This window comes from Macaca mulatta, chromosome 11, assembly GCF_049350105.2.
Source record: "Macaca mulatta isolate MMU2019108-1 chromosome 11, T2T-MMU8v2.0, whole genome shotgun sequence".
Taxonomy (NCBI): Eukaryota; Metazoa; Chordata; class Mammalia; order Primates; family Cercopithecidae; genus Macaca; species Macaca mulatta.
The window spans coordinates 26,695,831-26,711,570 of NC_133416.1; the positions used below are offsets into that span (position 1 = coordinate 26,695,831).

Sequence of the window (15,740 nt, forward strand, 5' to 3'; positions counted from 1 at the left end):
TGGCCATTAACTACACTGACAGTTTGACAGGCTGAAATAAGGAAATAAAACACTTAAACATTGTTTCCTGATGTATGCATTCATCTCTTCTGCCAAACACAGATATTGAGGAGATACTTCACTCCTCCTGTCAGCTCACTAAATTACACCCCAGCTCGCAGGCAACGCCATGCCCAGGCCTCTCAATCTCAGCGCACCTCACTTACTACCAGAAGAATATGAAAGGACTTCATTCTTTTCACCCAAATCTTTTCTCAATACTCAATTTTCTTCATTAACAAATTGTTTTTTTGTGTAAAAGCTGATTACTTTCCCATTTTAAAAAAAATCTCTGAATTTAATTTTATTTTGTAGGGTTTCCGAATACTTGGACTTAAGCAATGGCAAATGAATACTAAACCATCGGTTACATGTTGTATCTTTCTATTAACTAATGAAGAGTTCTGACGTTTTAAAACTAGACACTGACCATCCCAAACATTTACCCTTTTGACAGATCCAGTGGCAGAGAAAAAAAGGCTGATCATGACACCCCGATGTGTACCATAAATAATAGATGCTTCTTTCATTCTTATTTGCATATGGCAAATAAAGTCAGACTTCTGCAGAGCAAACTTTGAATGTCTTACAATTAATAATTAACTTCTTCCAGAGAAATTTGGTGTGGATTAAATTTTGAGAGACTAATAGGTAAGTGGGGCGTGGTGGGGAGAAATCATGACTTTCATTGGGTTATCTTCTTGTACTACCATTAACATGAAGGAGGAGAAACTTCGAGGTGAAATATTTAAGAAAATTTTTTAAGACAAGAGAAACAAGCCTTTAGGACTTCTTCCTTGCTGCATGCCTTCAACAGCATTTATTTAGTGCCTACTATATGCAGTGCATGAGTGTAGGTTCCGTGTGAAGACGCGAAGGAGAATCACGCGTGTATCCTGCCTGCCTCCTCAGAATCCTGCAGTCTAGAGAAGATGCCATCATCACAAGGAACTAGAATGCAAAGCAGGAGGTTCTAATGGAAGCACAGGGAAAATGCTACAGAAATTAAAAGGAGATAAGACTACTCCTACCCCACCAACCACAACTGAAATTGTATGCCTCGGCCAGGCTCAGTGGCTCACACCTGTAATCCTAGCACTTTGGGAGGCTGAGGCAGGTGGATTGCCTGAGTTCAGGAATTCACGACCAGCCTGGGCAACATGTCCTGTTTCTACTAAAATACAAAATCTTAGCTGGGCATGGTGGCATGTGCCTGTAATCCCAGCTACTCTGGAGGATGACAGGCGAATCGCTTGAACCCGGGAGGCAGAGGTTGCAGTGAGCCTAGATCATGCGACTGCACTCCAGCCTGGGAGACAGAGCGAGACTCCATCTCAAAAAAAATAAAAAGACTATTGTATGCCTCAGTTTAGCCAAAACACCAAATTTTCTATATTTTAAGACTTACATACTTTATTATAATCCCTCGTTTTGGGTTACCTACCTCCTCTGTCTACCTACAAAACTCGTGCCTTGTCTACTTTGTTCATTACCATATTTTCAAGACTGGCACAGTGTGTGGCATGTAATGGGCATCCAATAAATATTTGTTGAATGGATGAGTGAGCTATTTTGTGATAATAAGAAGCAACTGAATCTGATTCTCTAGAGGATGGTTTTCTGAGTTTCTATCTTATTGAAAAGCACCAATGAAACAGATGGGAGGTTTGTGTAAAAATATGGGACACCTCAATAATTATAGATACTACATTTAATTAGCACAATTGCCAAAACATAGCCAGGATCGAAAGACTATTTTTATATAAAATTGAGGATTTCCTTTTACCAATAAGAAGCCTTCTTTGCAATCCAATAATCATCAGTGATTATAGTATTAACCACAAAGGTGATGCACAGGAAAATTCTCTGAAGTGTTCCTTTCTCCTCTTTGTTTTGTATCTTTCCCAAGAAATAATAATTAACTGTCAAAAAATTATCCTTTCACTATCTTCCAAGAATGGAAATTTAGTTATTGCCAATAAAAATTATCAGTAAAAGTAGAAGGTTACTACGGTAAAGATCACAAAGCAATAAATGGTGAGCCTAGGTCATTAATCAAATCCACTTGAAGAACAGTTCAACCAGATAGTTAATTACCTTTACGATCAACTATTTGCTAACTAAATCATTTTGCTTTATCAAATATTATCTAAAATAATATGTGCTACTATTTCTTAAGCATTTATTTATAGGCATTCTGGATAGGATTGCATACATGCTTCTTCACTAAAGTCTCATGATTACCTTAGAAAGGAAGTATATATCTATCCCCACTTCACAGATAAAGAAACTGAGGCATCAAAAGTATATCCTGGAAATTAAGGAATCCAAGTCCACCATGCTTTGAATCCCAGAAACATTTCTACTCCAACTATTCCATGCTAATCAGTATATAATGTAGTGACTACGTTTGCTTTGGCTTAAAATTCTCATATATTTCAAGTCATATATTTCAAATTCTCATATATTTCAAGAAATTCTTCTTGGTAGTAGGGACAACTTTAAATAGAGCTTTTTCAGTCAGTATAATGTGCAAAATACAAACTTAGTTACCTGAGTTGAAAACTGTATCATTTTGTCCCATAAAAAAAGTATTAAGCGATCTGATTCAAAATATCATTTTGATTATGAGGCAGAGGATTACTCATGAGGTTAAGGCTGGGTGAGGGCCCTGATGCTCTGGTCTTGCTGTTGTCTGGTGGGTGCGTTAGGACACGCACCGCAGGGTAATTTTGACTAATTTCTCTACATGCGTCTTGCTCTTGCTTTCTCCCACTGTTCTCTCAGATGTCTTGGCCACATATTATCTTTTGAAATTATTACAAGGGGCACTAAAGAAAATGGGCATGGAGGAAGAAACTGTTCTTCTTGCTCCCCTTTAGCCATTATTTTCGGATGAGATCTGAATAATTCAGACTCCAAAAACTGTACTCTTTCTATTGCAACATACTGCATTCCAATAATTTCTGGTTTTAAGAAGTCAAGAGAAACCCTGCTTTTCATGCTCTTGTGCTCTCTTCTAAATTTAATTAATACATATTTTATCAAGGGATAAAGAAGAAGGTGAAGATTTTTTGTCATCAGCTTCTAAGACATCCAAATGATTCTACACATATCCTACCTACTCTTGACCTGCAAAGACATTTGAATAGCCTTGCAAACAAAAGTGCTGTCTCCTTTTACCACACTTACATCATTCCCTAATTCTGGGTTTAAAAATAGAATCTTCACTCACAACAACTAGATTTTTAGCTTATAATATGGGGAATAAAGGTCATAGGCAGAAAATGAAGAAGATTAGTGGAACTATATAAAGACAGGAAAAGGAAGAAAAGAAAAAGGATGGCAGGGAAGGAGGGAAGGGAGAAGCTGAATAAAATAAAGGAAGAATCTTTTTGTTTTATCCACAGCCTTTGGTAAAGTTAGTTAGAAGTTTGCTTTAAAACAAAATTGCCTCTTTCAGTACTCAGTGATATTTTATTTCTGTGTAACTTCCTTCTCAAATAGGTTAATTACAGAGGCAATTAGTCTAGCTACACACAGGATGTCACTATTCCCTTATATAAATAGAACCAGCACACATGTTTCAGGCAGAGAAAAATATCTGTAAAGACCAAATTTCAAAATGTTACGGAATTCTGTGCTGTGAGATGCACTTTTGCCCAGTTTGGGTGAAATTTTGTGTTTTCATCATTCTTATTTATTGAATAGTCCTTATGTTTTATTATTCTCATGGAAATTCTTTACATGAACTAGGAAAATCAGCTCAAATTATAATAAAAAGTCCAAAAAGTAGAGGGATCATTGCACTAGGTAACTGAACAGGAGTAAGGCCTTGTTAGCAAGGCAAATAGGAAAAGGAGAGCTAGAACTGAAAAAGCTAATCTTATTATTAGTTTAAGCAAATGTACTGACCTATGCAGCCTCGAGGTTTTTTGTGTGAGTACTTCATTTTACATATTGAAAGTCTGGAAATTAGTAACTACTGCAGTTCTGAGATCCTAGTGGTTCATAGCGCAAGAGGCTTTTAAAGCCTCTTGCTTTAAAATTGGATATATGCATCTCTGGGTCGCAGGATCCAGACTCAGTGATACACATGGAATTCACGGGAAAACTTGTTAAATCACTAATAATGGCATCCATTTTCGCCTGAAACCCCTAACTACTGATTATTGTTTATACATTTATCAAAACCAAAATGATAAAGTGCTCTTCAAAAGAATAAATTGCTATATCTAGTACTAAATACATATTCATAGAGGGCACTCCGTCCTTCTTGATGGTAGCTACCCAGGATGACAAAATTGAAAGACGCTGATGACACACTAAACATCTATGGTTCATTAGCTCGCTTGTTTACTGTGGTTATAGTGAAAGCAAGGTCTTAGGTCAGCTCCTCATATCGACCAGCACATTCCTTTCTCTTCTGTGGCCATAGAATATTCCATGCAGTTTTGACTGGCTCTCTCAAAAAAAGTTTGCCATTGGTCACACTATGGCCTGAGAGAGGAAGATACATGACCATTACTACAATAAAAACAAGTGGATCCCATTTCCTGCTCAATCATGGCCCCAGTGCATTCTTCTCATACATGAAGCACTGCATGTTGCTTATAAATCAACCTAGAAAAATGTGTGCTTGAGCCCCGAGATTACTCTGCCTGAGTGTGAATCCCGCCCTGCCTCTTACTAGCTATTGAACCATGGCAAGTTATTCAATTTCTCTCTGTCTCTGGCTCCTCAGCTGAAAAAGTGGGTATAATAATAGTACCTGTTTCATAGGGGTACTGTAGGAGGCTTACATTATATAATACAAGCAAAGCCCAAGAATAATTCCTGGCACAAAGAAACTCCTCAGTAAATGATAGGTACTCTAAGTATTCTGCACTGAACAAACAGTGAACAGTGATGAGACTTTTTCAGATTTTATGTGCGTATGTGTGCACGTGTGCACGCACACTTGCACGTGTACATAAATCTACAGGTCCTGCATTTAATAAGAAAAAGTGGAATTTTAAACGGTGGTTAAAATTGACAGGACAAATGAACTGAGCCCTGTAAAGATCTCTATCAGCACTAGAATCTCCCCATAGTCTAGCCTGTCTGGTACAGCAGTCTCTCTGGGATTTCAGTTCGGGCTTACCTGAGTGTACAGCAGCAACAAGGTAGAATAGGCTTTCTTCTTTTACTCCAAGCATCCAGAGCTATGCTGATGACAGAGGGATGGGCAGAGAATGGAGTGATCTCCCTTCCAGAAGATGAACAGTGCCACTGAGAACCTAAATAACTGTTTTATAAGAGATCATTGGCTTTACTGCTTCTGTGTGACCTTTCTGTCCTATTTCCTCTAGAGGGTTTGATGGTGGGTGGGTAAGTCAACTATGCAGCTAAGTGAGCTAGGCAAATAAGTGTTTTGACTACAGTGCCTACAAATATAGAGATATGTGCATATGCATATTCTTTCCCATGCATGCACCAGGATAGCTCCAGAGTATGACAATTAAAAGTACGTTACAGAAGTCATAAGGGGCACATTTTGGATATTTCCTTCAATATCACAGCCAAAAAAAAAATAATGTTTGTTATTACAAGTCACACATATGGAGTGCTTTAAGTCCCATCATCTTTTCACTTGGGGATTTCCTGCTAAGACTTAGTCCTTTTTTGCAAGACAGTAACCTCTAGGTTTTAAAATTACTGATCTTGTATTTTTCAGTCACTGTAACAGCCGATTTGGACTGACTTCACGGGTAACCAGATCAATTGTGTAGACATTAATACTTAAGAGGGCGTGGGGAGAGGGACTCAACTGGAACACTCAGCCTATAAAATGGACTATAAAATCACTATCAGAATAGACACTATGAACAAAATAGAATTCTTCACAGCCCAGTTCTCCCTTACACAAATTAGTGCATAGTACAACTCAAATCAGCCCTGATGTTAGGACTCTGTGATCAGGTAAGGAGTCGACACCAGGAAACTAATATTAACCTGGCTGGTCAGTTACAGGTGTGCTACCCTTTCCCATCTAACTCAATACTTTAGATGAGTTTGATATTTAACAATTAGTTGGATCTAAATGATCCCATTATTCAGGGATTTTTCTCTCAAAGTCTATAGGATCTCAGAAAGAAAATCACAGTAAGCTAAGAAACCACAGTAAAAAAAAAAAAAAAAAAAAAAAAAAAGGAGGGCTACTAGCATCACAGCATTATACACATAATAAAGTGTCTTGATCCATCAGTAGAATTAAGTGATTTGCAAAATCCAATTCCTCAAATTCATCATTCACAGAAATGTAAAAACATGTAATCAAATATTATTTCTATCGGTGTATAAAAATATATGAAATATGTATTGATATTAAAACATTTATAATTACAGACCTATTAACTTTATCCTTAATGTTAAATAATGAAAAGTCACCTGTGAAATAACATCTAACTAAATTTTAATACATTGGTTTTACTAATGCTTTTTTCCTGTTTGCTCTGCTTTTTCCCCTTTTCTCTCTCACCAGATTCTTGGTTTTACTGGGCAAAAAAAAAAAAAAAAAAAAAAAATTAGTACTCATTTAGATTCATTTTTTGGCTACATATATTTAATAGTTTCACCTTCCTGTCTCTCTCTTCTTTCTGCCATCACTTCTGGAACACAGCCAGAAGCCATGCTGGAGCGGTGCCAGCATGTCCTGTTCTTTTGCAATTTGATTGCCTCTGTATACATCTCAGTTAGGCTTACCTAAGTCACCATTTACAATATTGAGTAGAAAGAGCAGGTTGAAATAGTCGGCATTTATAAGTCCACTGGTCACATGATACAAAATATATAGCCAAGTGTAGAATTTATAGCAATAACATTTATGTATCATGTTACTCCTAGGACAATCTAATTTATAAAGTGCCTATTGTGTATACATAAGGAATAATCATAAATCATTTCCATTAAACAGTGTCAACTGTTTAACCCAACTTTCCCCCTAAATTCTGCAGACTGTGATTAATGAGGTTTTTTAAAGGAAGCACATGAAAAAAAAAAAAAAATCAAGTCTGATTCATCTTAGGTGAACAACATACCCATATATAGGAGCAGGTGTCTGTAGTATGATTTAGAATACCTATGGAACATCTCTGGAAAATATTAACTTCCTCTGGAGTAGAGAAATGTCCATGAAAGTGAGGTGGGAATGTGGCAAGAGCCCAAATCTGTCACCAACCTCAGGCTTTCTTTTATTTCCTTCTCAGGAAAGAATGGATTTAAAACAAACAAACAGAAAACCTTCAGGCCCTATTGGATCAGTTGTCTGACATGTTTTCATCTGCAGGCATTTTTAGAAAACCTGAGAAAGATTATTTAGATTAGCTTCTTTGTCTCTTTGACTCCTAGTTAGAGAAAAATCCCAATCAGTGACCGAAGCTTTCAAGAGTCCTAAAGTGAAACTCAAAACATGTATGCGAATTTTCTCCCTCTGTTCACTCCTTAGCTCATGTCCTATTCAGAGAGGCAATTGTCTTTAGTAATCTATGCTTTGGGGTTCTCAATGAAACTCATTCTTCTCCTTTAAAAGCTCTTAAAATTAATACTAGGAAATGTTTTTATAATTCACATCTGTAAATGCATTTAAGTTTACCTGAAACTCACACCTACACAGCCAAATTGGACATCACTTTACAAAAATATGGTTGGATTTTTCTTACAGTATTTTGATCCTCTTTCTTCTGTCCTTAGAAAGGACTATAAGAATGACATAGTCTTCTTGCCTTAACTCCACAGCCTTAAAAATATCCACTGATTTGTGTCAGCCAAAACTGAAGAACAACTTAACACTTTTTCATATATATATATATGAATAAATTTGTTCTTTATTCTTCATATAAGTGAGAAACTCGCTTTTCCTCCAAACTCTATTGATGACTGATATATTACTATGGAGAGAAGCAATCCCCTAGCTAGGTTAAAATTAAAACTGGAACTGAAAATCAAAGGAAGGAATGCATAGCAAGAAAATCTGTAAATCACTTTTCTGCAAATGAACTACCTGCTGTTTTCTACTCACAGAAAATTGACACTATGTAAAGATACGTTGTAATCTAGAAAGGAAAACAAAACAAAATCTATATACAAACAGAATGATCAGAAATCCACGAATGTCTCAGTCGAAGCAAGAACTGGTGGCAAACAGAGGTTTGGGGAAAGAGTTTATTTTCCAAATAACATGTTAATCTTCATAATCAGATACACTATGGCCTTTGTATAACTATTTTGAAAACTGATCATCCCCCATGATAGCTGTATTTCAGCGGCATTAATTGGTAGGGGGAAAATGATATATTTCTCTGCAACTTGGGTATATCAAACTTGAGGAGGAGTAACAACTCATTTTAGTAATAACGGAAGATTTTGGTTCAAAAGTTTATCCATTCATGAGGAACAGTGCTAAATTCACAGGGCTTTCATTTGTGCAAGGAGACAAAAGGTGACACACTGTACCTTCTTTAACAAATTTATTCCTCAAAAATATCTGGTAAACAAGGAATTTTTTCCCATTTTTGAGTGATATTTTGAGTTGCTCAAGAGGAAAAACTGTTATGCTCAAGTGAAGCAACTTAAAACTCCAGGCTGACTCCTTCTTTCAAGAAACTAAGGAATCTATGGAACAATAAAGCATAATTATGACTTCCATTTCAGTGAGAGCTACTCTTGTCTTCACCTTGTTAAAAGGTTAACTTCTTCCCAATTGCATAGAAAAATAAATAACCGCCATGTAGGCATTTAAAAAGTACCCATGTTTTCCTATGATTGACTTATATCTTCTATCAATTCTATCTAAATTACTCAATTAAAAATAATTATTAAGAAAATAAATGACTTCATCAACATGTTCCAAAATAAAATATGGACAAGAAGAAAAAAATCAGCTAATCAACACAAAATTTGATATAATTATTGAAAATGATTTTATTTACAATTTACTTTAATAGACTTGATTCCTACTTTTTTAACTGAAGTTGAAGAGATTTGGGATACGAAGGCTTCTATAACAATAAAAGCTATTGAATCAAAGAAAACTTCTTTTCCTAATATGTCTTTTTATGTTGCCAGTATAAAGTGCTTACCTTAAATAAAAGATTTGCTTAGTTTTTTAATACAAATACTAGTAAAGAAGCACCTCCAAGGCTGAACCACTCATTTCACTTTAGTTAACAAAATTATGTAACTTGCTTTTATTCTTAATTTGGTATTATCATTTAAACTACTCGTTACATATTATCCTCATTTTGTCTCTTTATTCAGGAAATAGTCCCGGTAACAACTCATTATCCTGGATGGCTATGGTAGCAATGCTATTTTTGTTTGTTCTAGAAGGCATAGATTCATTGTCACTATTCAAGTTTCTTATCCTAGAACCCACAGATTGCTAGGAAATCCAAAGGCTTCTAGAATGATATGCAAATTTTCATGTATATGTGCCCATTGTGATTTTTCTGGCAGCAATCCATTTATTTTTTGCTACCTAGCATTAATGCAGCCTCTTTCAGTTAATAGTACCCTATTTCCTTCTGGGATGCAAACCCAGTGCCTAGTCCATGGAAAATTACAAAAGTGATTCTGCTCTCTGCTCCAAGAGAGGGGCACAGGATTATTCAGTGATCTAATCAGAACAAATTAGTACAAAGACACTTTTTATAGGGCTTCTGAGAAAGGCATCTTCTCTTTTCCAGCTTGACCTGAAGCCTGAGAGGATGTTACAGCTGAAGCAATGCCCCTGCCACCATCTTACTACCAAATGAAGTCAGAAACTGAGGCTGTATTAGTGGACTCTGAGAGATGGAGAGAAACTGAATTCTGTTTACATTATTTTAATTCAGAAGTTAGCTCTGTGCCTGAATTTTTCATATGTTAGTAAAGCACATGCACACACTTTCATACTATCCTAACTCCATAATATTTGCATAGCTGACTCCTTCTTCAGTGTAACTATTACTGGCTTTCTTTGACCTTTCCTATCAAATGTAAATTCCCTCTGTACTCTGTGCTCTTGACTGCCGTCCATCCTAGCTGTCTTTAATCTGATTACATATTATCAAAATCATATGCCATATGCTGTTCATTAATTTGGTACAGAGGAATTTTGTCAGTTTTCCAGTCCTTTTCAATCAAATTTACACAATGCAGGATTATTTTCTAGTGGAGAAAAAGACAGAGAGAAAGGAAAGGGGTAGGGGAAGGAAAAAAGAAAAAAAAAGAAGAAGAAGAAAAATAGGCTTTAAAAATGGAGAGTTCAAATAGACAGTCATGTAGTAAGTTTCATTCAATGGTGAAACAAATTGAGATTTTGTTTAGACACATATAAGAAAATCAATTTTGCTTAAATATCTTTAGCAGATATTAGCAGGAAATAATTTTTATGCATTCTGACCTCAATTGCAACCAGACTTAGCTGACATAATAACGGGGTCCCTAAAAGTAACTGCTGAGGTTTAGAAGCACTTGCCACTTCCTATGAGCTGGCTCTATAAATGCCAAGAGTGAGTATCTTGAATTAAATGAATAGATTAATAAACATCTTTGGAATATCCATCATTAAGGCTGATTTATGTTCTGTTGCCAGCAATAATTCAAAGAAATGCCACGCTATTCAAAAAATATTGCATGTTGTTCTACCACTTTGCCAATGTTATGACACCATGTAAGTATGACAATATCTATATTCTTCTCAGTACTAACTATATACAAAAGCCAATAGATATTAAACCACTTTAAGTTTACATGGGCATCAGCACGGGAACCACTCATATTTATAACTCTGATGAATGGCCTTTCATTTGTAAATTTGTGGTGTATCCATAATTTCTTAGGAAACCAAGAGGTTCATTCAAAAAATTGCCACAACATTTATCTATGCAAAGATGATGGATATAGTTTATGTAATTAAATGCTTTTAAAAATTAAAATCATATTGCCAAGAGACATGTTCTTTCCTGGTTTCCTCACATTTTAAAAATGATCAGAACTGCACTCTCAGCAGTTATGATGTTTACTCTAAATAGTGTATTAACACTTATTAAATATATCCAAAATCATCCTTGTTAGAGCTGTGTAGCATTTTCTTGAACTACTAGAAATTAAGTTCAACTTATATTTCTTATCTTTTTGTCTAATTCTATCCCCCTACAATAAGCTATAAAATATAGAAAGCAGCATTAGAATATAATAGTTTTTGTTTGTATTTACTGCATTTACTATATTTAGTCCTTCAAGACTATTCACAGCAACCTGCATGGTTTACTGTAAGAAGAAACTATTATAAATTTTATTATGACTCAAAATATACATTTTGGCAAAAATCAACATTAATTAAGAAAGGAAAGACATATTTTATCCCAGTATGGACTTAGCTCAATTGGAGGAACTGATGAAGTAGGAGAAGACGAAAAGATAGTAATTATGAATAAAGTAACCAATAAAAAGCAGAATAGTCAATGTTATATGTGTGAAGAAGAAATGCACATTGTTGCTAATGTGTGATGTGCTTTGGTGGCATTTCTAGTCTACTTTCATTTGCCTTCAAGTACACACAAATGTAGGAAGTACAGACAAGTCTCAGTGGCTTTTTAAAATTTAATCTGCCCTATTACTACAGAATCTACAAAAATTGAACCTGTTTTTAATGGATTTGGTTATATGAGCAACAATCTCCAACTTATCAACTTTTTTAGCATTAGTACATTCAGTAAAAGGAAAAATTGTGCCAAATACTTGCAAAATTTATTTGCCAAATACTTTTTATATATTAGGTCTCTACACGATACTTAACACAAACATCATATTAAAAATAACAAAATAAGCACTGTACATACCCCAGTAGGTCGCTAACTCCTCGTGGGCAGGAACATATTTTTCATCATCTTTGGGTCACCAATGGCCAGCACGGCACCTGGGATAAAACACACACCCCATAAATGAGTTTCAATTCATTAAATGGTACAGTGCTGATTGGATTCCATTCGGAAGGTATGAATTCAATGAAGTAACCAGCCATATATCAACCTTCTTCCTCTATATCCTACATTATTAAATGAGCACTGCACATTCTTATAAATCTAAATGACAATTTTATTCTAAAAACTCAGTTCTTGAGAATAATTACTTCTAAATGGTCATTATGTTACATATCATTATACTCTTTCAGTTTTGGTGGAAGCAACGCAGCAAAGTGTCTGAAATGTCCTTTGGAGTTAGGCCAACAGAGGTACAAACGCTGGTTCCACCACACTATGTATACAGTGTTGGATAAAATTACTTAATCTTGCTAAATCCAGCTGTCTGTAAACTAAGGGTAACTGTAGTCTCTTTCTAATAATGTTGTTCAAAGGCTTAAAGGAAACAATGCGTAGCATGCTGTCTGACACAAAGTATACTGTCTTCATCTTCCCCCATCCCTCCTCATTAGTGGAGGGAAGAATTAACCTTGGCCAAAGAGATGGGCATTTGCCTTCAGCTATGAGAATGTGATCTCCTGAACTCAAAATGTCATAGGAGTGTGTTTGTTTGGCTGAAGGCTTTGGCCACTGAACAGCCTAACAATGTGATTTATAATGGGTGGTTTGGGCCAAGCAGTATCAGTTTTGCCTCTCAGAGGGACCAGAAACGAAAACTATCAGCCCAACACCAACATTCAAAAGGGGTTGGAGACTAAAGGTCAGCCATGTAAGGGACAGTATATAGTCAAGTCCCAGTAAAAACTCCAGACACCAAAGGCTCAAGTGAGCTCCCCTGGTTGGCAATGCTCTGTGTCACACATCGATGCCAGGAAAGTGACATATCCTGACTCCATGGCGAGGACAACAGAAGCTCTGTCTCTGATAATTCCCCAGACTCTACCTTACATATTTCTTCTCTTTTCTGATTTTAATCTGTATCCTTTTCTTAAACCGTAACTGTGAGTATAACAGCTTTCAATGCATTCTGAGTCTTTCAAGCCACTTGCTGAAGCCAAGGATGGTTTTGGGAACCCCCTAAACCTGCAATTGATGTCACAAGTGGGGATTATATTGTGTAGAGAACTGGCTTCCTCTAATCTTGACACTAACTGTAGAGTTAGTTAAACTTGCCCACTTTCCTTCTTTTAATCTAGAAAGTCCAAAAAGCTTTGAAAGCTAGCTTACTTCACCACTCAAGTGAACTGATTAACAAAGACCTCACTGTTAAAATTCACTTTGACTTGATATTTACATATAAATTACATCCCATTGCTTATTTTTTTTCTCACACAAACAGTAAAAGCTATTCCTTCCCTATTCCCAATAATAGATAAAGAAATTGTTTTGGGGTTTTTGTTTTGGTAATGTGAACGGTAGTAACATTTAGAAACAAATGAATCACACAAGTGAAATTTCTAAAGATTATTAATAATAGATCTGTCAAGGTCAGATGTTAGAAAATAAACTTCATTAAAAGATGCACTGGTTTTGGCCAGGCACGATGGCTCATGCCTGTAATCCCGGCACTTTGGGAGGCCAAGATAAGTGGATCGCTTGATGCTGGGAGTGCGAGACCAGCCTGGCCAACATGGTGAAAACCTGTCTCTACTAAAAATACAAAAATTAGCCAGGCGTGGGGGCATGCGCCTGTAATCCCAGCTACTCGGGAGGCTGAGGTGGGAGAATCATTTGAACTCAGGAGGCAGAGGTTTCAGTGAGGCGAGATCGTGCCATTGTACTCCAGCCTGGATGACAGAGCAAGATTCTGTCAAAAGACAACAACAACAAAATGACTGGTTTTCTAACAAAATATTAGTTAAATCACATATTCCTTGTGCTTCTCCTAAGTGGTTTGGTTGTTCCCTGCAAGAGATTGCTTACAGCCTTGTTAATTTTTTTTAAACAAATAACAATTTGGTAGACAGAATAGTAAGACCATCCCAAAGATCCTACTGAAATGTTGAATATGCTCAGCATAATGCCCAGGAATGTGAATATAATGGATTTTACTCCGTGAACAGGTTACATAACACAGGTGATTTTGAGTCAGATTATCTGCATGACCCTTACCTAATCGATTGCATCTGTCTTTTACATTTTAGTCTAGAAATCAAAGAGAAGTCAAAGAGAAGATGGAGATCTGAAGCACAAGAAGGATGTGGCACACCACTGATGTCTTCAGAATACAAAGTACACACGGCAAGGAATATAGCAGCCTTTAGGGCCTATGGACAAGCCCTAGCTAACAGCCAGCAAGGAAGCAAGAACTTTAGTCCTAAAAACACAAAGAGCTGAATTCTGCCAAAAACAAGTATAAGTTCGGGAAACAGATTTTTCCACCCCAGGGCCACAGACAAAAACTCAGCCTGGACAACCTTGATTTTAGCCTCATGATACCCTGAACAGAAAACCCAGCCAGGCTGTGTTGGATTTCTAAGCTTCAGAACTGTGAGCCAATATATGGGCACTGTTTTAAGCCACTAAATTTGTGATAACATGTTATACAAGATCACAAGCTTCTGCAAGTCTTATATTAACTTCTCTTTAGTCTTTCACCCTGAAAACAGGAGTCAGTTATGGGCTACATTTCCTTAACCATATAGACCCCAGATTGCTATTCCTGAAACAAGACAATTCTTGTACTCTGAATAACAAATACAAAACAAGGTACTAAGTTGTATGTAAAGAGATCATTTGTGCCAGGCGTGGTGGCTCACGCCTGTAATCTCAACACTTCAGGAGGCCAAGGTGGGCGGATCACCTGAGATCAGGAGTTCGAGACCATCCTGGCCAACAAGGTGAAACCTCGTCTCTACTAAAAATATGGAAATTAGTTGGGCATGGTGGCACACACCTATAGTCCCAGCTACTCATGAGGCTGAGGCAGGAGAATCACTTGAACCCAGGAGGTGGAAGTTTCAGTGAGCCGAGATCGTGCCACTGCACTCTAGCTTGGGTGACAGAGTGAGACTCTATCTTAAAAGGAAAAAAAAAAAAAAAGAAAAGAAAAGAAAAGAAAAAAAGAGAGATCATTTGGAAAAGTCAACTGCCTACCTCCTGTGAGAAATGAACTCAAATACACAGTAAATTATGTCCAACTTTTCTTAGGTCTTTCTGAAGTAAGTGGTAGTTGCTGCTTCTTTTTTCATATTATTATACTTTAAGTTCTGGGGTACATGTGCTGAACGTGCACGTTTGTTTCATAGGTATACACGCACCATGGTGGTTTGCCGCACCCATCAACCCGTCATCTACATTAGGTATTTCTCCTAATGCTATCTCTCCCCCACCCCCCTGACCCCCTGACAGGCCCAAGTGTGTGATGCCCCCTACCCCTGTGTCCATGTGTTCTCACTGTTCAACTCCCACCTATGAGTGAGAATATGCGGTGTTTGGTTTTCTGTTCCTGTGTTAGTTTGCTGAGAATGATGGTTTCCAGCTTCATCCATGTCCCTGCAAAGAACATGAACTCATCCTTTTTTATGGCTGCATAGTATTCCATTTTTATGGCTGAATAGTATTCCATAGTATTCCATGGTGTATATGTGCCACATTTTCTTTATGCAGTCTATCACTGATGGGCATTTGGGTTGGTTCCAAGTCTTTGCTATTGTGAACAGTGCCACAATAAACATATATGTGCATGTCTCTTTATAGTAGAATGATGTATAATCCTTTGGGTATGTACCCAGTAATGGGATTGCTGGTCAAATG

At 36.7% G+C, this 15,740-nt stretch overlaps 1 protein-coding gene across 21 annotated transcripts in view; it reads right to left on the bottom strand.

The window, feature by feature from the left end:
• The window catches only part of SOX5 (SRY-box transcription factor 5), a 1,030,085-nt gene that overhangs the window by 824,387 nt on the left and 189,958 nt on the right, over positions 1–15,740 (bottom strand). For 18 of the 21 annotated variants that reach the window (XM_077953163.1, XM_077953155.1, XM_028829333.2 and 15 more), the window contains exon 3: positions 11,904–11,980. The gene's annotated coding sequence lies outside the window, so the exon portion shown is untranslated. Of the gene's footprint in view, positions 1–5,182; positions 5,398–11,903; positions 11,981–15,740 lie in introns of those variants that run through there. The other 3 variants (XM_077953153.1, XM_077953152.1, XM_077953160.1) reach the window with 2 other exon arrangements.